Source organism: Chiloscyllium punctatum, chromosome 49 (genome assembly GCF_047496795.1).
Source record: "Chiloscyllium punctatum isolate Juve2018m chromosome 49, sChiPun1.3, whole genome shotgun sequence".
In the NCBI taxonomy this organism is placed as follows: Eukaryota; Metazoa; Chordata; class Chondrichthyes; order Orectolobiformes; family Hemiscylliidae; genus Chiloscyllium; species Chiloscyllium punctatum.
In genome coordinates, this window is record NC_092787.1 from 58,692,610 (window position 1) to 58,717,154 (window position 24,545).

The 24,545-nt window shown below is 42.2% G+C and overlaps 2 long non-coding RNA genes across 2 annotated transcripts in view; one reads left to right on the plus strand and one right to left on the minus strand.

Annotated features, from left to right (window-relative positions):
* Positions 1 to 6,190: 6,190 nt before the first annotated feature.
* Positions 6,191 to 17,010, minus strand: LOC140469220 (uncharacterized). The gene is made up of 3 exons (XR_011956021.1): positions 16,903 to 17,010; positions 12,906 to 13,147; positions 6,191 to 7,499 (listed from the first exon to the last, which is right to left on the minus strand). It is a non-coding gene; the product is annotated as an uncharacterized lncRNA (long non-coding RNA).
* LOC140469221 (uncharacterized) overlaps positions 16,944 to 24,545 on the plus strand; it is a 31,718-nt gene continuing 24,116 nt past the window's right edge. The window contains exon 1 of the long non-coding RNA XR_011956022.1: positions 16,944 to 17,058. This is a non-coding gene — a long non-coding RNA (uncharacterized lncRNA). The remainder of the gene's footprint in view (positions 17,059 to 24,545) is intronic.

Here is a 24,545-nt window from a genome sequence, read left to right on the forward strand (position 1 = left end):
TTATACAGCACAAAAACAAACCCTTTGTTCCAACCAGTCCATGCTGACTATAATCTCTAAACTAAGCTTGTCCAATTGCCTGCTCCTGACCCAAATCCCTCCAAGCCTTTCCTATTTAGTTACTTATCCAAACATTTTTTAAACATTGTAATTGTACCCACATCCACCACTGCCTCAGGAAGTTCATTCCACGTGTGAACGTCCCTCTGTATAAAAAAGATTTGCCCCCATGTCCTTTTAAAATTTCTCTCCTCTCACCTTAAAAATGTCCCCCCTAGTCTTGAAGTTCCAACTACCATTAACTCTATCTATACCTCTCATTATTTTATAAACTTCGATAAGGTCACGTCTCAACCTCCTACTTTAGATTAGATTAGTTACAATGTGGAAACAGGCCCTTCGGCCCAACAAGTCCACACCGACCCGCCGAAGCGCAAACCAGACCCCCATTTCCCTACATGTACCCCTTCACCTAACCTGCATATTTTTGGACTGTGGGAGGAAACCGGAGGAAACTCATGCAGACACGGGGAGAATGTGCAAACTCCACACAGTCAGTCGCCTGAGGCGGGAATTGAACCCAGGTCTCTGGCGCTGTGAGGCAGCAGTGCTAACCACTGTGCCACCGTGCCGCCCACTTTCCAGTGAAAAAAATCACAGACTATCCAGACTTTCTTTATGACACAAACCTTCTGTACCTGGCAACATCCTGTCCAGCATAATCTCCATATTTTGTATTCCATGCCTTGGCTAATAAAGACAAGCATTCCACATGCCTTCTTAACCACCTTACCTACTTGGTCTGCTACCTTCAGAGATCAATGTACATGCTCACTGAGGTCTCTCTCATCTTCAGTACTTTCCAGAATCCTATCATTCACCGTGTAATCCCTTGCTTTATCTCACAGTTCTCCGGGTTGAATTCCACTTGTTCAAACCAGTCGATAAAAGCAAATTACTGCGGATGCTGGAATCTGAAACCAAAAGAGAAAATGCTGGAAAATCTCAGCAGGTCTGGCAGCATCTGTAAGGAGAGAAAAGATCTGACGTTTCGAGTCTAACTGACCCTTTGTCAGCTTTGTCAAAGGGTCAGTTAGACTTGAAATGTCAGCTCTTTTCTCTCCTTACAGATGCTGCCAGACCTACTGAGATTTTCCAGCATTTTCTCTTTTGCTCTAACCAGTTATTTGATTTCCTCCTGCAGTTTACAGCTGTCTTCCTCACTATTTAAAAACCTACTAATTTTCATGTTATTCCCAAACCTCTTGATTATACCAGCTCCACTTAAGTACAAGTCATTCATGTATACCACAAAAGGCAAGGGCCCAGTACCACATCCCATGAGATCTCACTGGAAACAGACTGTCACAGAAACAGCCCTCTACCATCACACTTTGCTTCCTACCTCTCAACTAAATTTGGATCCAATGTGCCACTTTCTCTTGTATTCCATGGGCTCTGACTTTCTTGACCAATCTGGCATGAGGGATCTTATTAAAAGCCTCGTTGAAGTCTTTGTAGACAATCAAATGCATTCCCCTCATCAACACTGCTGGCTATTGCCTCACAAAAGTTAATCAAATTTGTCAAAGACAGCCTCCTTTTAACAAATCTGTGTAGATTATCCCTGATTAATCAGAATATCTTCAAGTGCAGGTGTATGCTATCACTGAGAATTCTCTCTAATAATTTCCCCACCACTGAGTTTAGACTGACTGGCTCAATCCCTTATAGATTAGATTACCTACAGTGTGGAATCAGTCCCTTCGGCCCAACAAGTCCACACTGACCCTCTGAAGAGTAACCCAGCCAGACCCTTTTCCCCTCTGACTAATGCACCTAACCTATGGGCAATTTAGCATGGCCAGTTCACCTGACCTGCACATCTTTGGACTGTGGGAGGAAACCGGAGCACCCGGAGGAAACCCACGCAGACACAGTGAGAATGCGTAAACTCCACACAGACAGTCACCCAAGGCTGGGATCGAACCTGGGACCCTGGTGCTGTGAGGCAGCAGTGTTAACCACTGAACCACCGTGCCGTCCCATACTCCCTTACTCCCTGTTTTTTTTTAAATAATAGGACAACGTCAGCAGTTCTCCAGTCGCCAGGTACTCCAAAGAGGAATTAAAAATTTCTTGAAATTCCTGATATCGATATCTGCATTGTCCTTTTCTATTATGAAAACCAATGCAAAGTATACATTGTGGTGCTGCATATCTCAGTCTGTACAAGATTACGTCTGTGGACCCTACGTTTCCCCTAGTTAATCGTTTGGTCTTACATTACATTTTTTAAAACCCATTGGGTTGTTCTTTATTAGAATTAGATTCCCTACAGTATGGAAACTGGCCCTTCAGCCCAATAGGTCCACACCAACCCTCCGAAGAATAACCCACCCAGACCCATTCCCTTATCCTATATTTATCCCTGACTAATACACCTAACACTATGGGCAATTTAGCATGGCCAATTCACCTGACCTACACACCTTTGGATTGTGGGAGGAAACCAGAGAACTCAGAGGAGCACACGGGGAGAATGTGCGAACTCCACACAGACAGTCACCCGAGACAGAAATTGAACCCAGGTCCCTGGTGCTGTGAGGCAGCAGTGCGAACCACTGAGCCACTGTGCTGCCCAATGACTACCCACCAATTCTACCCACCAATGCAGTAACATGCATTCTCATTGCTTTCCTAATTTCTTTTTTAAGACCCTCTCACTTTGCACTTTTTATATTCCTCCAAGGACTCTGCAGTATTGAGCCTTCGCTGTCTGCCTTAAAACTTTTCATTTTTTCTTCATCCTAACCTTTGTACCCCTTGTCATCCATGGCTATCCAATCGTGGTATCGCCTTTTGACTTTAGAAGAACATCTTTCCTCTCTACTCTTGCTCTTTCCTCCTTGAATGTCTCCCATTGTTTTGACAGTTTCCTCACTGCCTGGTTGCCTTCTCAGCCAGCACTTCCTGAAACTAGAGGATGACCATGGTTTGAAACGAGCTAGCTACGAAGTATTCAGCCTTCTGAATGCCCTGCTGATGCTCAAGCTGTGAAACCCAGAGCTGGATTTGCTCCATCTGGAGACACCTCCTGAAACCATAGTCGTCAAGATTGCCAGCAGCATCCAGGATGTCTCACATTGTGCAGAGTGTGTAATCCACAGGTCACAGCTTCTCAGATATACTTTAGCAAAATAGCGCATGGATCCTTTACTCTTATTTTACCCTTGCTCCTACATAAATATGGACTAGAGAAATCTTGTTCTTGTTTATGAACGAAGTCCCTCTGCCACTGGTTTGTCCACTTCTCTGTGAGGGTCCATGCCTCACTCGCTCCTCGCAATGATGCTGACTGTTTAATTACAGGGCCGTTAGCTTTCCCGCTCCCCTCAACAATGCTGCCTGCCTCAAGTCCTCGCCTGATTTGCTCCTCTCCTGGTTGAAATGAGTATCTTGTACAACATTCCCAAGCTGATGGCAATGCACTTTTGTTTGCCTGTTGATATCTAATACAGGTCTTGAACAGATTGCCTACTGCCCAGCTGAAAAGTCGTTGGATTTACCAAATGGTTTAGCTGAGAATATCAGAACTCACACTGTCCAACCAATGATAAAATGCAGCCTTTGATTCTATTCTAAATCATTGTTCTTCTCTGGAGTTCTATCAACTAGTCTAAATATTGTATTGTGCTTGAGTATCAAATGAATTGCCTTTATTCCAGGGTGGGCCCAATAGGGTGTAATTCTTGGTCCCAACCCCACTGTTATGGCATACAATTTTACATGAGCAAGCCCTTTTGTGGTCAGGGAATGTGTTGAACACTCAATCGTGTGCATCAATGACAAGGAGTCAATTTATCAAGGAGGCAGCTGCCATTATTGTACTGACAGTTTAAGAGGGGTTTGAAGATGGAGAAGCTCAAGGGCACTGTGTATTGAGCCATGGCCTAAGCCTAGAGCATTGTAACCTGGCCTTAAGAGAGTGGTGGGAAAGGTGGAGGCTGAAAAAGGGGTGAAGGAGAGGAAGAGATTGCAAGGGGAAGGAGGGAGCAGAAAGCAATAAGGAGGAAGAAAAGGAAGGAGATTAGAAGGGGCTAGGGAGAGACGGGAGCCACAAAAGACAGAGAAAGATTTAAAGTTGCCAACAAAGATCCAGGAAAACCTGAAATCGCTGAGTTGAGGAAATCTTTGCAAATGAATGTAGAATCTCTAGCTAAAGGCTGCTTAAATTTGTAATTACTAAATGCATAAAATTATAAATGAGCAATGTGTCAATTGTTAAATTTAAATCTAGAATTGAGATCTAAGGAGAGAATAGTGACTATCTGGTTAAAATATTCTAGCTGTGGGATTACGCAAAGGAAACACATAAACTGTGACCTCAATAGTCTATGAATGGGGTGTTTAGTGATTTTCTTGTATGTGAGCCATTTATTTTGTGGAAACCTTTGCTAACTTATGCCTGCCATCTTGTGCCAAATACTGAGGTTATCTCGGAAATTGATGTTTTCCTCGTGCATTGCAGTTTTGGAGGGTTGATAATTCTTCTCTGCAAGTCCAAACACACCTTTACTCAACTCCAATGTAGAAGTTATTGATGCTGCTTGACTGCATCAGCTAATAAACACATGCTGCATTCCTCTGTTCTATAGAGTCTCAAGTACATAGAAAAGACAGTCAACAGTAGCTGTTGAGGAATTAAGAGTGAAGGCAAGTGTGGGTATAAGGGGCCTGGAAGCACCATGGCCCGTGATTTCTGTCTCTGGTCCTGCTTATGGCAAACCCAAGCTAGGGCAGCAGAAGCACATCTTGAAAAGTTTAATGCTATGCTCAGTGGAGGAAGCAGTTGTAACATCTTCATACTTGTGTTAAGGAGTGTGTTTATACATCAGCACCCACTTCTTCACCAGATAAGCTTTACCTTGCAACCATCACCCCTCTTCATTGTCACAAGCTTTGTGAACAACTGTGGGAACTGTAATTGTATTCCATTATGGGACATAGCTGCAGGAGTCTCATCTGGTGGTTGCATACTAGTTGAACATTGATGAGTTGCATCATTTCCAGTCCACAAATGATCATGGTGGCCACTTGGTGACCTGGACAACACCATGCACCTGAGGGAGTCCAGTGATGGAGGCAAATCTCAGTGGCTCATTGGCGGTGAATTCAGGGTAATCCCTCTGAACGTAGATGCATCCCTCTGAACCAAGGCATCCACCACCTCCCAAATGCTGTGATAAACCGCTGACTGTGAGATACGAGGGAGTTCAGCTGCTTTTCAGAAGCAAAGACATTCGGTGCCCTAATCACTGTGACAGCAATTGGCAGGGCACTAGCAAGGAGTGCATCTAACTTTGCTGCCACCAGCCTTGATAGATGCTTCCTTCAGAAATGCCAATATTGCTAATTTATTGTCAATATACCCAATGTGTGGGATATTACCATTGTTTTTTGCTTGCCTCTGATCCAGCACTTTTCTTCCCTTGGGAACAATGGCCTGGACTTGCTGTGGGAGGAGTTACAACTCATCACTGCTCAGGTGCAAATCCAAGTAGTTCAGTCTCATCTCCACATTTGGTCTCTGAAAGTGAGATCACAGCCGCCTGGATCCACCTGCTACACCCCCACAGAATTACTCACCTCGAGGTGCCACAGTGCTTGCAGAGCGGTCTCAGCAGCATTTAAACACTCAAAGGCCACTGCATGTCACAATCTGGGTGTTCTCTGAGCCATTTCCATTTAATGTTATGGTACTAAAAGGATCCACTTCATGACTAGACATCCACTGATCACTATGTCTACAATCGAAAAAAGCTTCCCACCCTTTCACTAGATAATAAGTTTCTCACTTACAGGCTAACGTTCTGACCTTATACATTTTTACATCCTGCCAGCATACAAATCCCAATGCCGCTTCAAATCACTGGGAGGCAGGATTTGCTGTTTTGGATCTAATTATCTGGGTCAAGAGGGTGGCGCTGGAAAAGTACAGCAGGTCAGGCAGCATCTGAGGAGCAGGAAAATTGACGTTTCAGGCAAAAGCCCTTCATCAGGAATGGCTAATTATCTGGATCCATTTACTTCCAACCAAGGACTGAAAATGTAGTCAATGAATAGTGAAATATAAATTGGCCAAATATATTGTGCACTAAATCCATATAAATTAGAATAGACATTGAAGTCTAGATTATTGAACACAGATCTTTAATAATTACATGAATACACATCCAGAATCATAGATATATATTGGAAAGTAGAAGTTTGGATGCTTTTTTTGTGACATTTTCACAAATCATGCAAGACTCTTCTGACATAGCATTTTTCATCTTTAAAAAGCACTGAAGTCATTGGAATCTTGCATTGGTTTGGCAACATTTTTCATATAAATTATTGACTAAATCATTTGATATTTAGTCCAGTGCTACTGTGAATTTCTCTGCCTCATTAGATTTCTATGTTTTAATATTCACTATTTGTAAATTAATGAAAACATTTTTGCACCTTTTACAACAGAAACAACATGCATTTATTAAAAACAATAAATAGTATTTGAATATGTATTCAGAACTAAAGGTTCGACATTTTCTAATAGTAGTTTGTGACAGGAAGGTTGCCTTCAGTGGTTCTTTAAGACTAGTTGACATGTATTCCAGTAACAGGAAACATGTTTGATGTGAATCTTAATGTATGCTACATATTTATGGATGTCAATCACCCTTGCTTAAAGATATGTGAGTAAAATAGAATTCCAATCATAGGCAGGAACCTTGTTTCTTCCTCTGCATTTGAATACTGATTTGGCATGGCAGCATATAAACTGAATTCAAGATTTCAACTCTGGACTACCAGTGCGTGAAATGGGAGGTCAGCAGTCCCGTAAGAGTTTTATTTCAAATTTATCATTCCTATGTGTCCTTAGGCTTTGATATTTCTCTTACCCTTTTCCAGTGTTGCACATGTTCAAACGGGATGCTCCAAATTAACACAATGCTGGAAATATCGTGTGCTGAGAACACAAGGCTTCCTGACAGAAAGTGGTAAGAAGCACTGTTGTTTAACAATGGCGAGGAAAAATCACACTACTGATAATGGCCCCAACTCTGTCATATGTAATAATATATTAACGTATCACAGCATACAGAATTACAATAAATAACACAAAGTTGTTGATTTCTTGTACAAATAAAGTACACATTAACATTCCTATTGTTATCACATGATGTGTTTCCTTTGTAGAGACGACATGACACTGTAAGGTTGTTAGATAGCATCAACACACCAAGGCAGATATTGGCAGCTCCTTGGAATCACTTAGTCACACACACATTCAGAACATGATAGACTCCCAGGTTGATAATCAGTTCTGATTTGCATTTTGTGTTCAGGCTTTTCTGACTATGCGTCCTGACTTCTTCCAATCTCGGAATTTCTCACGTTTCGTATAACGATTCAGAGATCTGGAGTGTGTCAAACTTCCAGATTTCACAGAACTAAAACAAGATAAATGAACAACATAGCAAAGTCAGGCTCAAATGCTTCACATTAGAAATTAGAAAATGAAGTGTGGTGATTCTTAAGTTGGCAATTACAATGTTATTGCTTAAAGAAACATTAACATCATTGCCTTTCCGTTTAGCCTGTCAAAATTCCTGTACCACAGCTCAAAGCTAAATGTTCAAATTCAATTAATTAATACCTTTTTCAAATTTACACAATAAAGGAGAATGACTTCCTTCTGTGTGGTATATTTATGTACTAGGGAATATTCTTAACTAGACAATGTGGTAAATTAGTAATTTTAATCATAATTGAAAGTGAAATTAACTTTCAGTGACCATTATTAGTATGTCCCAAGAGAATTGGGCAACACAGCAGTTTCCAGTTATGACAAAATTAGAGAAGACTTCTAAAAGAACAGGAATGTATATTTGCTGATGAAAGTACAAAACCCTTACACCCAACTCAGTCCAGATTGAGGAAAATGACAATTATTAAAGACAAAGTTAATTTAATTATTAAAGACATGTTGCTTATCAATGTACTCCAATCATCTCAATGCTTGAATCATTCATACTGCAGGAATGTTGATGTGTTTTTACAGGGCTTTCATATAAAGCAAAGACAAAACAGTAATCTAGGCAGATTTGGTTTAAATAGTGTTCTGAAAGTCTGCTATTTCTGACAATGGCGCTGATAAAATTGGGGCAAGATGATTTCAGCACTAAAGACATGTTGCTGAAAAAGAAAGGCATTATGGATTATCAAATAAATACGTTAGCTCACTAATTTTGAGCTTAGAGCATTGTTAGGGTTGAGACACAAAGACTTTTGAAAAGAGGAGCTTTTTTTATCATGGCAATGAAATAATATGGCATGCAAAATTCAATTTCCCTAGTTTTTGAACCTCCAAAAGGATATTAGGAGGACAGCAAGGACATAACTTCATAGAATTCCAACAGTGTGGAAACAGGACATTTTGGTGCAACAAGTCCACACTGACCCTCCAAACAGTGTCCCTCCCAGACCCATTCCCCTACCCCTATTACTCTATGATTTCCCTGACTAATGCACCCCAGAAGACTAAGAGCAATTTAGCATGGCCAATTCACCTAAACTGTACATCTTTGAACTGTGGGAAGAAACTGGAGCACCCAGAAGAAACCCACACAGACACAGGGAGAATGTGCAAAGACCATACAGACAGTCGCCTGAGGCTGGAATTGAATCCGGATCCCTGGCACTGTGAGGCAGCAGTGCTAACCACTAAACCACCGTGCCTTGGCAATTCCTTTAAAACAACTCACAAAGACCTGTTCCCTAAGAGGTCTCAATAATAAACATGGTACAGCTTTAGGAAGTTGTCAGTCAGTGTACAATACAGACTACAATACATTCATTAACTTGCATTCTCCCATGCCAGCAATAATGAGCAGAGCCAGTAAATGGCAATCTGCAAGGCATAATATAATCAACACAGCAAGGACGTAATAAAAGGGAAGTGCTGATCTGAGCAGCACCCATTTTATAAAGTTATTAAGCACCTGGACATTGTTCAGACATTGTCAATACTTTCATCCTGACATAGTAAACACATTCCAGACAGCAAGATTATATCTAATTTGTTTCAGTAATAGAGATAATTTATATTTATTAGTGACTGCAAAGATAATTTATAATTCCCTCAAAGCATTTTCCTTTTCCAGAAAGATCTTCTCTGATCTAAAGAATGAAATGCTAGTTGCAGGAATTAGCAATAGTTGCTTTTCTGGGTCTCCAGTGCTCTACTTAACCACTTTTACAGGTCACTGCAGCAGACAGAACTTGGTGGAGAAGATCTTTATCAGACCTTCACCATCATCAAAAGACGTTGTTTAAAGATTCTCAGAAATTACTCAATTCTGAAACATATTGTTATTCTCTAGTCAAGCAATAGGCTATGTTTTGGAGATTTTTTAATCAATCTGTTCAGAGACACACCTCTGGAGCAGGGCTTGAACTAGGGCTCCTGGCTCAGAGATAGGGACACAACTACTGTGCCACAAGACCCCTTAGGCTGTGTTTATATTTAACATTCTTCTGCTGATTTTTGTTGCTCTTATGTAATTTAAGTTATTGCATTCAGTTGTGTTTTCACCCTATGATCTGATGGCACTGCGATTTGTGAGTAAGTGAGAGATCAAAAGGATGTTGTAGGCATATGTTTTGTGATGTGTATCATATACTTACAGGCATGTATATTATCAAAGGAGTATATTGTAGAAGTTGTGACACACCACTCATCCTTTATTTGTTTATTTAGCGTAAGTAAATTACGAGAGCCAAGAAGTGGCCTCCTGATATGTCGAGTCAAAGATGGATCGCTCACCACTTAATCTGTAGAGGGGTCACTCCTCAGTAATGTGCAACATTTCTGGTGTTTCTTCACCAGCGCATCAGGACTTGTACTAAGATCCCAGTTGTGGAGATCAGCTGCACAGGGGTCTTGGCGTGTCCTAAACTTGTTCAAGGACCACTCTCCCTGTGGCCGTTCAAATTTGTTAGTGACTTCTGTTGTTTCCCATTGTTTGACCCCAAGTGTGTCTGCTGGTAGATCTTGTTCACTGAGTTATTGGTTTTACATCATGGGGAATACAAGCTTACTTATAGAAATGATACCATTTGTGACTATGAATAAAAAGAGCTCTGGTAGAGCTCAAATTGTTACCTTGTGGATGAGGAAGGATATTTATCCATCCAAGTTCATTCATCTTAAAAAGAAACATTTCTGATAGCATTCTAATAGTTTTGCTTCCAATGCTGACCAAATGCTAACCATCTTTTGGTTACAAACACAGATGCATTTTAAATGTGCCTTTCAATAATTTGAATTTGTGGCTCTTGTTCTATTGTCACATTCTAGGTCGAACTAGTCTTGCACTGTTGTATTTTAAGTGTAGCTTCTAACATGGGTTGCTATATATATGTGTATATGGAGTTAATAAACCTCAAATGACAGAGAGTATTTCATGAACACTTCACTGCATTAGTTTTAATGAATAAGCCTGGCAGCTGTTGGGTTCATGGTGGGTACTTCAATAGAGATTTATTTCACGAATGCCTATAAAGGTCTTAATAATAACACAGCAATTATCCAGTCTGTCAGTTACAAAATAGCCCAACCACTGAGACTGTCACCATGTAAGGTGAAACATGTAATTGAACATACTTTGGGAGGATACTAGATTTTATAAGCACAAGATATGAATATTTAGTTCGAGGGCATTGGCTGCACAAAGAGGTCTGAAAATCAATTTCTTTCAATTTTCTGGTAAACCACTATTTATTTATTATCTGATAGCATTAATATTAGAAATTATTTAGTATATAAAATAGTTTAGTTGCATTGAATGACACCAGAAATCACTTTGCTCTAGGTTCTTTGTGCAACAATGATCACATTGACTATTTGAGCTGAGCATTGCATCCTACTATTAACAGACTGTTTCTTTTCATCCTCCGAAAACCTATGGCTATTTGTGTCTTTGCCTCTGTCATGGGCCTTTTGTTGCTGAAACTCTTATCATCTTTATCACCTCCAAACACTTCGTACCAGCCTCCCAAACAATATCCTGTATAAACTACCAACCAAGATTTATTTCTCAATTTGTTCTGTTTTCTCCTCACCCATCTCTGTTGGTTCCCTATCTCTCAATAAAATAAATTCAGAATTATTTCCCTTATTGAAATGTCCTTCTATGGTTTTAACTTCTCCTATTTGCACAATTTTCTCCAAAAACATAAGAAGTAGGATTTAGAAAATAGGCTATAAGGATTATTGAGCATGTGTTTTCATTCAATAAAATCATGGTTTAACTTTGATGTCATCTCCATAACCCTTGATTCCCTTTGTGCCCACAAACCCATCCATCTCAGTCTTCAAATTACTTTATGATCAAACATTTATAATACACCAGAATTGAGAATTCTAAGTGTTCACAACTTTCTGAGTGAAATGTCACCTCATCTCAGCTTAAACATTCACACGCACCCCTCCCTTACTTGAGAGCATTACCTCTAGTTCTGGCCTCTTCAGCCAGGGAAACAATCTCTCAGCATCTATCTTGTTAAAGTCTCAAAACATTTTTACCTTTCAAAGAAATTGATTTTTATTATTCTACACATTGAAGAACTACTCATTTTCTACTCATTGGGTAGCCTTCTTTTCTCAGGAATCAATCTAATGAACATTTGTAAGTCGTGTATGTTCTTTCCCTGGATATGAAGACCAGAATTGTACACAGTACTTCAAGTGTGGTCTCACAAAGGTTCTATGTAACTGCAGCAAGGCTTTCTCGTATACTTCAATTTCCTAGTAATGATGGCTAATAAACCTTATTTATTGATTGTTCGACTTGTGTGTTCACTTTCCCTTTTGCTTCTTTAACTCGATCCTGTTCACTGATGGGTGTTGACTTTGTAGCTGTCCCAGACCTAGATTGCAGAGCACTTTCCTGAAAAACATATTCCTTGCTACATCAGTTGAAAACATGACACCTATTTCTTCATGTACCTGACCCTATAACACAAGCACCTTTCTCAATCCTATCACTGTCTTGCAATTGTCAGACTGCTTGCTCTGTACTGGATGAGCAGAAATTTCCTCTAATGAAGTATTGGGAAGGTTGAAGCGATTGTCTTTGGTCACTGCTACAACCTTCTCTCTCTCTATCACCAATATATCTTCCCCTCTCCTGCACCTACCTGAGTCTGAACCAGACTGTTTGAAGTCTCAGTGTATTGCTTGACCTTGAGAAAGGCTTTCAGCTGCACATCTGCACCATCACCAGGATCTCTTGTTTCTGCCTTTGTAATGTCACCTGATTCTACTCACTCTCTGTTGAAACCTTCATCCAGGTTTTTGTTACTTCTGTCAGAGTCTGGGAAAGGGGGCACCATGACTGGACAGGATGCACCGATTGGGGCTGCTGTACTCAGATTGGGAGGGGGGCTCTGTCTCTCAGTCAGGAACAACACCCAGATTTTCCCTCCTTGACCCTGTGTCTTCAGGTTATTGAATACATTCCTGGTCCATGTTACTCCATGTAAACTTGGCGTCATCCGAATTTTTGCCAGCCCTATCCTAATGAGCACCAAATCTTATTCATCAATCCTTGCCTGATATAAATATGAAAACATTTTGGGAGTTTGAGGCTTTTACAAAAGCTATATAAAATGTAAGTGCTTTCCTAAAACATAAACAATTGTCAGCTGGCGCCATACAATTCTACTGTCAGAATGATTCTGCATCTTCAGTGATCTTCAATAATCTGAATATTTCGAGTAAACATTTAGAGTTTGATTTAACTCAAGGCAGATGTTTAGTTGAGGAAACAACATTCTTCCTGACAGAGACTCACCTGGAAGACCAGACGGGACGGGCTTGTTTCTTGGGTTTGGACGCTTGCCTTTGATATTCCATCCAGCCACAAACCAGTTCGTGAATGATCATCACGTAGAGCAGGAAGATGAGAACCCCCGGCTCCATCCTGGGATGCTGAACATTCGCTGCATTTGACAGGGGAGGCATGGAGTCAGGCTGGGGGGTGCCGGTACGGGCGGGTGCCTGGGAGGTTGCGATTGCCCTGATTCACACGCTGAGCTGAATCACATCAGAGAGAGAAAGGAGAGCAAGCTTGGCAAAATCTCCCTGAGAAAACCAGAGAAGCACCGCCGCCTGTCACACAACACTGTCCAAACACCCTGCCGCACAGTTCCACTGGGAAAGCAGGCTGCAGTTCCAATGGAAGCGCTCGACCTGAACAATTCCTTCAATAAGAACATTTCATTCCCGCAGAAGTTGCTGGAGAAACCGTATGTTCAATGCTGTGCGGGTTGTCTAACAGTTAAAGACAGGGAAGAGTTGCTGGGGAAATAAACAATAGGGTCAGCTGTTTAGATATTACCTATCCCTCTGTAACTCTGAAGTGAAGCACTTAGATTTCTAGCTGAGGAAAGAGAACTTGTAGATTGTGTCCGTTCTACAAATACAGTGTGCTGTAAATCATTGTGTTTGTATTTAAACTTTGACGAAAATCTGCTAATCCATAATTTGTTTTGCTGCATGGGCCAGTAAATGAACTTGTCTATTGGTGAATTAAACATGAACGGCGTTTAATTGATGGCAGGAAAATAAGGGGAGGGGAATGTAAAATGTTCATGGAAAGATGTATATACGCTGCTCTGTGCGTGACTGTATTTGTGTGGACGCTTTGTATCTATCTGACAGCTGGGCCTGTGGATGGATGTGTGTCTAAATGCATGTGCACATATCGGTATGGCGTTTGTGTATGGGGAGTGAGTGTATGTATGGTTGTCTATATGTCTAAGAGCTGGGTCTATGGATGTGTTTGTGTGTAAATGTATGTGCACATATCTATATGGTCTATCTGCATAGAGTGTGTGTGTGTATGTCCCAGTGGAGGGCAGTATTAAGAATTGCCTGCGCCACTGGATTGCTGGGTGAGTTTGGGAACCTTGTTTGCTGATTCATGTTGTGATCCTTGAGGTGGGATGAAAGGCTCATGCCGTCGCCATGGAAACAGCTGGAATGGCTGAGCCGCGGTACATGCTTGAACTGGCTTTAATTAAACCGAGGGAGAGGTGAACCTCGAGCTGCTGCTGTCGCTGTTAAATTCTGACAGAGCTTATGGAAAAACAAACTTCAATCCCAATCAGCCACCAGGACTGAAATGAGCGTTCATTCTGTGTACAGATTCAAGCAGCACGGAAACGGGCCGTTCCCCGGAATGTTCTGCTTATATTCTGCAGCTCTGCAACATTGCGGGTCCCAGCATTACTGGGAACCACCATCTACCTACTGGTGTCACAGCAGGACAGAGCCACGGTACCCAATGATCGGAGTTGAGTCCATTAACCCCTCAAAGTGACAACATGAGGATTTTTATTTTCAACGCCCGAATTGCTGTTAAGATATTGAATACTGGCATAAAAGAACATTCAATATAAATTCAGTCCGATAAATGCATTATGTTCCACTCCAACCTTGCGCCATCCTTCCTCATTTCATTGTCATGATTTTATGTGATTTTCCCGTGTGTTTATCTTAGAGACTCTTGGGCGGGGGCAAGGTGGAGAATAAACATAGATTAAGTCTGTTTCGAAACAGGTGAAGCATGACCAGGAGGGACTTGAGCTGATTGGGGGACTCTGCTACTCTTACTGCCTGCCATAGATATCTAAGATTTACAAGGTGAACATCAGCCCGCTGTTTGAATGTACCTTCCACAGCCACCAAATTGTGGAGCAGACTCAAACCTGGAACTTCCGGCTTGAAGCCGTGACATTACTCTCTGCACCACAAAGTCTCTATGTTCATAGCTAGCTTCCGCTTAAATACATCTAACACTGCACCACTTCCCACACGGGCTGGGCGGTCTCCTTCCCCTACCCCATGTCTGTGGTATGGTTATCCTCAAGCTATATAAAACCAATTGTCTCTCAATCTCTGTCCAATGGCGAGAGATGCCTGTGGTCCTTTAGGCTCATACTATGTACTACAGCCAGTCTCTCTGTGGCTGGACAACAAGGTTCCACATTTTGGCCACTCTCTGGAGAAAGGAGTACTTCCTGGTTTCGCTGTTAGATCTCTTGGTGACTCCTGTACTGTTGGCCTTTAACTCTCCCTGTAGTGGAAGCATGCTGTGTGTCTAATCTATCAAAATCTTCCATCTTTCTCAAGATCTTGATTAAATCACATCTCAATCACTTCTTCTCAACAACATATTCTTACCAAACAGGCTAACCTCAGTTCCAGTGTCATCCAAGTGCACCTTATTGCACACCCTTCTCACTATCTCCTTGAGATATAATGATTAGAGTTGTGCATGGTTCTCCAACTGTGGCCTAACCAAGAGTCTCCTTAACGTTAGCCTCACTTTCTTACTTTACAATTCCCTCCCTCTGGAAATGAACCCATTTCTGGGCTCCCTTTCTCATAGTCCTGTTAACCTACGCCACTGTTTTAGTGATGTAGATATTCGTATCCCTTTGCTCCTCTACCCACTTTTGATTGTTATTTTCAAGGTGATCTGCAATCGCACCAAATGGCACATTTCACTTTGATCTGTCTTGAATTTCACAAGGAGGACGTCGAGATCTTTAGTCAACAAGTCCAGACAGGTTATGTCACACCTTGGATCAAGTGGGACTTCAATCCTGACCTTTTGGCCCAGAGGTAGTGACAATACCACTGCACAAGAGCCCTCAATTTGCAAATTATATTCTCATACTTCCAGGTTATCGGCAGGCACAGAGATGTAATTCAGATTAAAATATTCTGGAAGAAATTATGATTTATGAGCTATCAATGTAATAGCATTTTGTTTCACTTTTACTAAACATGAGGCGGGGCTTCAGTCCAAATGGTTGTTCTCAATTGCTGCTGGTGAAAATGAAGATGATTAGATTGGATTCCCTACGGTGTGGAAACACCGACCCTCCGAAGAGCAACCCATCCATTTACACCGTTGGACTATGGGAAGGAAACCTCAGTTGTTAACTAAGCCAACACATACAAACCCACGCCAGACACAGACACAGACTTGAACCCGGGCCTCTGGCGCTGTGAGGGAGCAGTGCTAACCACTGAGCCACCGTGCCCCTGGCCCCGCCAGTCTGGGAGGGAATGCACATTATTTCACTGAAGTTAAACCATTTTCCATCCATTCCTCAAGTACAAATCGGTACACTGGAGCCGGTGTGTATGAAATAATTCTTAATTTGGTTAAAGCATTCCAAATGAATATTGTGCTGGTTCAGTTGTTAACTAAACCGACACATATAAAGCGCAGCGTCAGAGTAGAACTAATCAGTTACTGATCGCTATCTTAAACAAGGCCAGACAAATGATGTGCAGACTGACAGAAATCCTATTTGCCGTCGAGGTACTGCCTCCACTTTTGATTATTGGCTGAAATTAATATTTAAAAAAAACGTTTAGGAGGCGCGTTGCCAGCACTTCATTACACACGGAATTATTCTGTATTATAAAAGGACAGTCATATACACGGACACTTTCCCCTGTGTTCTACCATAATCCCTGAATGCAGTATGAAACGCCCCTTCATTCCGGCCCGGTAATGTTGCCAGAGTGGGGTGGGGGAACATACTACCTGGGTCGGGATGAGGGAGCTCCAAAGACAGCAGAGCCAGCTGCCCCCTCCCATGTGCTACAGCGAGAGACAGTCAGACACTGGTAACAGCTTCTTGGACTGCAGCCCCTCACCCTTGCACCAGCCCTGCGCCCCTGGGAAAGCTCTTGTTTCTTCGCCCCCCAGCCCTCACGCACAATGACAGGGGACACTCACACATCTCCCCGGGAAGTACAATACAAACCATGCTCTGACCCGCTGAGTGTGGGTTATACCGCACCAGATGAGAAGCGGCGGCTGGGATCCAGGAAGTTCCGAAGCCTCTGGAGAAGGTGGAGAGAGATGGCCACTATAATTACAGCGCCCACTCAGTGAGGGATAAACCGTGCGAAGCGGAAAGGTGAGATGCTGCAGACTCGGAGTTGCAATCGAGAGTGAGTATCCTGTTAAAACAACGCTGGGAGGGCGGTGGATTAACTCGGATGTTGCTGCAGCCTCAGGACTTAGGGTTGAGACACTATATGTGTCTCGCTGCATTTCTGTGCATCATTAGCACAATTTGTTCGCCCATCTAAGTAAGTGTAGCACCTTATGGTTCCCAGCCAGATCTTTCAGTCAAACTCTAAGCAAACATTTTTATCAGTAGATCAATCTTTGCTATTGCAAAATACTTGTTAAGCACGAAAAACAATTAAAATAAAACAACACGAGCCTCGGGATATTAAACCACATTTGCAAGACTGTTTTCTTTCTGATAATGCTCTCGGTATTTATTTTACTCTTGAAGGTTTAAATGCTTGTTTTCTTTAGGCTGGTCACCATGGCAACTGGGAGCACAACTGGGCGACATTTTAAGCTTCAAGAACTGGGGAGATGGGATTAAAAATGAGAAAGGGTCAGGGAGGGGTAGCAGCAGACACACACAATTCCCTCAGCCCACAGGCTTCTGGGGGTGAACTCTCTGCCTCAGATTGAGATATATTCACCTGTGGCATCTGATCAGCCAGGACCTACAGGACTTCCAGAAGGCATTGGAGAAAGTCCCACATTTAAAAAAAACTAAGATAGAAATCCACAGAATTGAGGGCAAATTATTGACACAGTTGGAAAATCAGTTGGAAGGCAGGTGAGAGAAAGTTGGCAGGGAGGTACTCAAGTTGGCAGGATGTGATCAGTGGTGTCCCAATGCACAAGGAAAGGCATCCTCACCTCATTTGCCAGCAGGAGGCAGAAGAGGGAAGACATTCAAAACTGACAACCCATCTCACTGCTGGATATGGAGTATAACATTCTCACCTAGGCCTCTGGTCAATGGGTCAAGCTACTGTGGAGTTGGTGATTCACCCTGATCAGATCTGTGCTGCACCCATCCAGAGGATCTCAGACAGCCTCATGCTACTCAGGTATATGACCAATGCGGTGAGACATGTTGGACACCTACCTCATCAGCCTGGACCAGGGAAGGCCTTTGACAGTACACAATAAACCTGCAGGATGGGTGTGCTCTCTGGAAACAGGAACTGCAACTGGATACACCTCAACTTAGAGTTCTCTTCTTGAAAGCTGATCTGACCCATGGTGCCTTTACAAGTAAACATGTAAACACTGAAGAATACTCTACCCCCTTTTGCAAAAAAAAATGTGAACATAGACATAGAGTAGCACAGCATAAGCACAGGAGCAGGCTCTTTTTCCCACTATGTCTGTGCTGACCACAATACTAATCTAAACTAATCCCATCTGTTTGCACATGCTCTGTATCCCTCTATTCCCTGAATGTTTATCTGTCGAAAGAACTCAAACTTTGCTCACATTTCTGCTTCTAACACCTCCCCTAGCAGTGCATTTCTGGTACCTACCACACTCTGTGTAAAACAAAACTTTGCTCACACATCCCTTTTAAAGTTTTCTCCTCTCACTGTAACCCTATGCCTCCTAGCATTTGATCTTTCCACCCTGAAAAGAGACTCCAAATATCCACCCTATCCATGCCACTCAGCATTTTATGTACTTCAAACAGGTTACCCCTCAGCCTCTGACACTCCACTGAAAAGAATCGAAGCTTGTCCAACTGCTCCCTATAGCTGATACACTCCAATCCAGGCAACATCCTGGTAAACCTCCTCTGCATGCTCTCCAAAGCCTCCATAACCTCCCTACAGTATGGTGTCCTGAACTGTACACAATACTCCAAATGTAACCTGACTAAATGCAATTGCAACATGACTTGCCAACTTTTCTATTTAATGCCTTGACCGATGAAAACAAGCATATTGTATTGCCTTCTTTACTACCTAATCCACTTGTGTGTGATTTTCAGACAGCTGTGACTTGGACCCCAAGATCTCTCTATATATCAATGCTCCTAATGTTAATTTTCCTCTTGCATTTGACCTCCCAAAATGCATCATTTCACACTTGTCTGGATTAAACCATTTCTCCCCAACTTTCCAGTTGATCTATATGCTGCTGCACCTTTGATAACCTTCCTCATTATCAACACTTACAAAACCCAATTTACCAAATCAACTGAGAGATAACTCATACATAAACAGGCATGATAGTGCTCATCTACTTGTAATAACATACACTAACATAGATTTTATGTACATCTGTACATATGTCTGTATGTTTAATCTTGCTAACATTGGTACACAATTTTTAGTTAAAGTGAATAGCAAAATGCTGAAAATTCTTGAGAATAAAATGACACTAAAGAAAATCAAAAAATTTCATATTTTGGAGTAAGCCAAAATCAAAGAATTTTAAAGGATCAGATACATCCACTTAGACCCACTTGGCAATTCTCAAAGATTAAGGTGCTTATTCCACTCCTCTTCCTCTTGTCCGATGCACATTTGAACACTTCTTTTATAAGTATTCATTCTTCTATTTAAAATTATTATGATTGTTGCTTCCATTCCTGTTTTGGGCAGTTTCTTCTTTCATGCCATTTGTGATGAATTAGTACTATATTGCCATGCCTTCACTGTTATTGGGTCAAAGTCTTCAAACATTCTTCAAATAGCACTTTGGGTGTCTCTTCACCCGGGAACTGCAGCAAGTTAAAAATGCAGTTCACCACCATTCTTAAAGACAATTAGGCAATGTTTACTGCTGAGCCTGGGACACCCGGGCAATAATTGAAAACATTGTAAAACTCACATTGTCTGCTTAAAAACCAGTCAAAGCAGACCATTTCTGATTTACCTTATTAGGGGTCAGCATATGAATAATGTCACAACTATAGACCAGCGGACCTGACGTCAGTGATGGACAAGTTGTTGGAGGGAATCCTGAGGGACAGGATGGATATGTATTTGGAAAGGCAAGGACTGATTAGGGATAGTCAACATGGCTTTGTGCGTGGGAAATCATGTCTTACAAACTTGATTGAGTTTTTTGAAGAAGTAACAAAGAAGATTGATGAGGGCAGAGCGGTAGACGTGATCTATGTGGACTCCAGTAAGGCGTTCGACAAGGTTCCCCATGGGAGACTGGTTAGCAAGGTTAGATCTCATGGAATACAGGGAGAACTCAACATTTGAATCCAGAACTGGCTCAAATGTAGAAGTCAGAAGGTGGTGAAGGGGAGGGTTGTTTTTCAGACTGGAGGCCTGTGACCAGGGGAGTGCCACAAGGATCAGCGCTGGGCTCATTACTTTTCATCATTTATATAAATGATTTGGATGTGGGCATAAGAGGTATAGATAGTAAGTTTGCAGATGACACCAAAATTGGAGGTGTAGTGGACAGCGAAGGAGGTTACCTCAGTTTACAATGGGATTGTGATCAGATGGGCCAATGGGCTGATGAGTGGCTGCTGGAGTTTAATTTAGATAAATATGAGATAATGCATTTTGGGAAAGTAAATCTTAGCAGGACTTAGACACTTAATGGTAAGGTCCTAGGGAGTGTTGCTGAACAAAGAGACCCTGGAGTGCAGGTTCATAGCTCCTTGAAAGTAGAGTTGCAGGTAGATAGGATAGTGAAGAAGGTGTTTGGTATGCTTTCCTTTATTGGTCAGTGTATGGAGTACAGGAGTTGGGAGGTCATGTTGCGGCTGTACAGGACATTGGTTAGGCCACTGTTGGAATATTGCGTGCAATTCTGGTCTCCTTCTTATCAGAACGATGTTGTGAAACTTGAAAGGGTTCAGACAAGATTCACAAGGATGTTGCCAGGGTCAGAGGATTTGAGCTATAGTTGAACAGGCTGGGGCTGTTTCCCCTGGAGCGTCAGAGGCTGAGGGATGACCTTATAGAGGTTTATAAAATCATAAAGTCTTTTCTGTGGGTGGGGGAGTCCAGAACTAGAGGGCACAGGTTTAAGGTGAGAGGAGAAAGATATAAAAGAGACCTAAGGGACAACTTTTTCACGCAGAGGGTGGTATGTGTATGGAATGAGCTGCCAGAGGAAGTGGTGGAGACTAATACAATTGCAATATTTAAGAGGCATTTGGATGGGTATATGAATATGAAGGGTTTGGATGGATTTGGGCCAGGTGCTGGCAGGTGGGACTAGATTGGGTTGGGATATCTGGTCGGCATGGATGAGTTGAACCGAAGGGTCTGTTTCTGTGCTGTACATCTCAATGACTCTATATAAAACGTGGACTATCAAACTAGTTTTTTTAAGTTAACAATCACACAACACCAGGTTATAGACCAACAGGTTTAATTGGAAGTACACGAGCTTTCGGAGCGACGCACCTTCATCAGGGGACAGCTCCTTCATCCACTACCACCTGATGAAGGAGCATCACTGTTGGTCTACAATTAAACCTGTTGGTCTATAACCTGGTGTTGTGTGATTTTTAACTTTGTAAACCCCAGTCCAACACCGGCATCTCCAAATCATAGTTTTTTTAAAAAGGGCCCAAAACACGAACAAAATGGTGACACCTTTTCAAATCACCTGAACCACTTAAGTTGGCCAATGTTCCTGAATCCAATGTAGTTCAGAAAAACTAATTGAATCGACTATTTAAAAGAAAGGCAATAAAACAAGTCTGCCTGCAGAAGGCCCAAAAAGATCCTTGTTTCCACGATGATTTACACCATATTGAAGATCTTCACATGTTTGAGATGCAATTATCAAATGTGGAAAAAGTAAAGACCTATCAAATCGAGAATATTGAAACAAACTCCTATTTCAAGGAAGTCTTTCTTTGGCAGAAGGAGAAGAGATGGATGTTAGAGTGCACAACTGAAACAGAGAGAAAGAGAGGACTGCAGATGCTGGAGAGTCAGAGTGGAAAAGTGTGGTGCTGGAAAAAGCACAGCTGGGTCAGGCAGCATCCGAGGAGCAGGAGTGTTGACATTTCAAGCATAAGCCCAACTCTCCTGCTCCTCGGATGCTGCTTGACCCAGCTGTGTTCTTTCCAGCACCACACTCTTTGACTCTGATCTCCAGCATCTGTAGTCCTCACTTTCTCTTAGGGAAGGAAAATGTCGAGGTAGGACAAGTCAAGAGGGCAGTGCCAAGTTGGAGGGTTGGATCTAGGATGAGTTGGGGGGGGGGGGGGGGCGGTGGGAAGAGATTTGGAAACTAGTGAAGTCGAAGTTGATGCTGTGTGGTTGAAGGGTCCCAAGGTGGAAGATGAGGCGCTCTTCCTCCAGGCATTGGGTGGCTTGGATTTTGCAGTGGAGGCGGCACAGGACTTGCATGTCCTTGGTGGAGTGGGAGAGGGAATTGAAGTGGTCAGCCACAGGACAGTGGGGTTGTTACATGCATGTGTCCCAGAGATGTTCCCTGAAACACTCCGTGAGTTGGTGTCCTGCCTCCTCAATGTAGAGACTACATTGAGAGCAATAGACACAGTAGGTGAGGTTGAAACAGGTTGGAGAAATCACTCCCTCTCCTGAGAAGAAAAAGGTGACAATTATTGCTTGAAAGAAACATTAGGAAATAAAGATCTAAAACATAACTAAAATATTCAATGAACTCAACTACTCAAATGTAGTGTCAGGTTAAACCCTTGTGTCTCAAGGACACGCAAATAACTTTAACCTATATATTATGATTTGCTTTAGTACTTGACGCTATCCCCCATTAACTCTGTGTGTGTGTGTGTGTGTGTGTGTGTGTGTGTGTGTTCACATGCACATGAGCCCAAGTGATGTCACATCTTCATGCATTTCCTGGGTTTAGCATGGAATAAAGCTGCAATTTCTTTTGCACAAGTCAACCATGCTATCGACACTTTCTTGCCTCGAGTGAAGATAGTCAAAAACAATTTAACTGGACAGAAGTACAGCCATGAACTAAAAAGAACTTAAACCTTTCTCGCAATCAACTGGGTTGGTTTAAAAGAAAGAAAGAGCTGAATCACATAATGAGACAAAATTCCAAGGTATGGGGCATTAATGGTTTTGAGTTTTCATTATATTACAAGGAAGACACCAAAGCAGGAGAGGGTAATCAGACTTCAGGTTTGATCCACAAAAAGATGATGGCTGATCTCGTTGTGTTTCGACCATATTCCTATGTACTCTCACTCACCATAAGACAGAAGCAGAAATTAGGCCATTCAGCTCATTGAGTGCTCTACCATTCAATCATGGCTGATAAGTTTATCAATCCCATTCTCCCGCTTTTTTCCTGTAACCCTTGATCCACTTGACACACAAGAACTTATCAATCTCAGTCTTAAATGTACTCAATGACCTGGCTTCCACAGCCTTCTGTGACAATGAATTCCATAAATTCCCCACTCTCTGGCTAAAGACTTTTCTCCTTATCTTCATTCTAAAAGGCCTTCCCTTTACTCTAAGGCTATGCCCTTGGGTCAGAGTCTCTCCTACCAATGGAAACATCTTCTCAACATCCACTTTGTCCAGACCATTCAGTATTCTGTATGTTTCAGTTAGGTCCCCCCACATCCTTCTAAACTCCATCAAGTATAGGTCCAGAGTCCTCAAACGTTCCTCATATGTTAAGCTTTTCATTCCTGGAATGATTCTCATGAACCTCTTCTGAACACGCTCCAAGGCCAGTACATCCTTCCTGAGATTTGGGGCCCAAAACTGCTCACAATACTCCAAATGTGGTCTGACCAGAGCCTTATAGAGCCTCAGAAGTACATTCCTGTTTTTATATTCAAGTCCTCTTAAAATAAATGTCTTCATTATATTTGCCGTCCCAACTACTGACTCAACCTGCAAGTTTACCTTGAGAGAATCCTGGAATAGAACTCCCAAGTCTCTTTGCACCTCAGACTTCTGAATTTCCTCCCCATTTAGAAAAATAGTCTATGCCTCTATTCTTCCTACTAAAGTGCATGACCTCACACAGTGTACTCCATCTACAACTTCTTTGTCCACTCTCGTAACCTGTCCTAATCCTTCTGCAGCCTCCCCACCCCCTTAGTGCTACCTGTCCCTCTACCTATCTTCTTATCATCTGTAAACTTAGCCAGAATACCCTCTGTTTCTTCATCTGGATCATTAATGTATAAAGTGAAATGTTGTGGTCCTAACACTGAGCCTTGCGGAACACCACTTGTCACCAGCTTCCATCCTGAGAAGGACCCTTCTATCCCCACTCTCTGCTTTCTGCCAGACAGCCAAGCTTCTCTCCAAGCTAGCACCTTGCCTCTGACACCATGGGCCCTTAACTTACTCAGTAGCCTCCTGTGTGACACCTTGTCAAAGGCCTTCTTGAAGTCCAGGTAGATAACATCCATAACCTGCTTGTTGCTTCCTCAAAGGATTCTAGCAGATTTGTCAGGCATGACCTCTCTTGATGAAACCATGTTGAGTTTGCCGTATTTGACCACATACTTCCAATTATTCAGAAATCTCATCCTTCCCAATGGATTCCAAGATCTTACTCAAACCCGAGGTTAGACATCGGTCTGTAACTTTGCATCATTTCCCTTACTCC